Here is a 2,599-nt window from a genome sequence, read left to right as displayed (position 1 = left end):
CCATGACATTTGGATAAGACATTGTGGGGAGCCCATGGCTTGTTAGTTAAAGGCCATGGGGGAGCCCATGGCAGTCGTATGAAAGACCATGTGGGGGAGCCCATGGCTTATCAGTTAAAGACCATGGGGGAGCCCATGACACCTTGGTATAAGACCATGTGGGGGAGCCCATGTCATCCTTATATGTTTGTATGCATGACTTATGTGATATATGTAGCTTTTATAGCTAATAGGATATGTATTATGTGGGTTGTATGTGGGGTATGCTCTGGGGAACTCACTAAGCATTAGCTTATAATTTGTGGATTTGTTTCAGGTACATCCGAGCCCAAGGGCAAGGGCAAGGCTTGATGGCATAGCGTCCACTCTCTCTCCTGCATTTTTATGGGACACTCTGATGATTGAAATAAAATTGTATTTAATATGAATTTTGAAAACAATTGTAATTGGTATTTCATGGTTTGTGGAAAGTCTTTTGGTTAATCAAAAATGAAAATTTTCTTTTGAAAATTGGGTCGTTACAATAAACAACCATAGCCAAGTTATAGCATATGTATCAAGGATTCTATACATATAAAGAACACCGAAATCCGAGTTATAACGAAGAAGTTATGACATGTCGAAGTTTTGCGATAAAACCTGCACGACATTGTGTGACGTAAAAAGCGAGTTTGCAATAAAGTGCTTTTTGGCCTTAATAGTCTAAACGTGAGTCGTAGTATACGTTAAACCGAGAGTGTGCATAAAAAGAACGTCCAAATCTGACTTCGTATGAGGAAATTATGAATTTTCTAAGATTTGGCTTAACATTATGCAGCTCGGAGCTCGAATTTTAGATCGAGTGACTTTTAGCCGACACAACCTAAATGAGAATCGAAGATCTCGTTAATAGTAGCTCAACGATAAAAAGACAGACGAAAACGGAAGTCGGATGACGAAGTTATGAATTTTTAACGGACTTTTCCTGTCCCGGCCTGTTAAAAATATAACTTTAAAAATAAATTCAAAATTAGCCGACGGAGTCTAAATGAAAGTTGTAAAGTACGGTCCCACCTATGCGTGGATGTTAAGAACGTCGAAAACGGAACTCGTATGCGAAAGTTACGAATTTTAGAAGTCGGGGATGGAAATTGTGAGAATGAAGCGAAGTTACGCCCCGCGTAGTCCTATAGACGCCTCGCGTACACCGAAGGTACGGTCAACGGTCTTCTTATGCGCGGTCCGAAGTCAGCCACGGCATTCCATTCGAAGGTTGACACTTCATCGTACGAATGTGTTGCGTACCCTCGTATGCCCGGCGTACCGAGGTACGCGTAGCGTACCAACGAAGTTACACGTAATGAAGACCGAGGCTTCGGCTTATAAAAGGGGTGCAAAGGGAGCCAGGTTTCTCACACCTTCCACTTTCTTTCTCTCTACTCTCTCTCTCTCTCTCTAAACCTCCCAAACCTAGGAAACTTCCTTAGCACTAGAAGAAACCCCGGAGCGCCCGAAGGCTCCGAGAAAAAGAGTTTTTCGGTTCGGAAAGTTCTGCCCCCGCAAAGCCCGATTTCCAGCAAACCTCCCGGTTTCATCAAATGAAATCATATTTTTAAGAAGCGAAGAGCTGTCCAAGTTGGAATCACCACCTTATCAAGTGAGTGCATAGTTACTTTCATCTTACACATAGATATAAAGTATTTTATATAAATTACATGATATGTGTGCATATTATCTATATATATCTTCAGATCTATGTTGGATGCAAGATTTAAACTACTTCTTTTCTTCAGATCTAAATTGTATAGGTATTTTATATCTTTAGATCTGTGTTGGATGAAAGATTTAAACTTTTTTTTTTCAGATCTAAACTGTATATGTATTTTATATCTTGAGATCTACTCTGTATGAAAGATTTAAACATCTTTTTTTCAAATCTAAATTGTATATGTATTTTATATCTTGAGATCTGTGTTGGATGAAAGATTTAAACATCTTTTTTTTTTCAGATATAAATTATATATGTATTTTATATCTTGAGATCTGTGCTGGATGAAAGATTTAACTTTTTTTTTCCAGATCCAAACTGTATATGTATTTTAGATCTTGAGATCTGTGTTTGATGAAAGAATTGAACTTTTTTTTTCAGATCTAAACTGTATATGTATTTTATATCTTGAGATATGTGTCGGATGAAAGATTTAAACTTTTTCAGATCTAAACTGTATATGTATTTTATACCTACAAATATGTTGCGTAGAACACGGGTAGATAAATGATGAGGGATGAAAGATGATATAGATGTTTTTGAACTACGATGTACTCTAAACATCCTAGCAACTGTGCAAAAAGGATAATATCAGCAGCTGTGCCTAATAGAGAACATCATAATTCTGGCAGCTACGCATAAATGATAATATCGGCAGGTACACCTAATAGAGAACGTCATAATCATAGCAGTTGCTCCTAAATAATAACAGTGGCAACAATGCCTATTAGATAACATTGGCAGCTGTGTCATAGGCAATGCTGGACTTTGTACCTATTCCTTAGGAGAATCCTTAGGAATGAAAAAGTGAATGGAAGATGATTCTTAGGGTAGATCCTTGAGAAATAAATA

Source organism: Lactuca serriola, chromosome 4 (assembly GCF_051521515.1).
Source record: "Lactuca serriola cultivar US96UC23 chromosome 4, Lser_US96UC23_V15, whole genome shotgun sequence".
Taxonomy (NCBI): domain Eukaryota; kingdom Viridiplantae; phylum Streptophyta; class Magnoliopsida; order Asterales; family Asteraceae; genus Lactuca; species Lactuca serriola.
The sequence above is the reverse complement of the archived record's forward strand: the minus strand, read 5'-3'. Positions refer to the sequence as shown.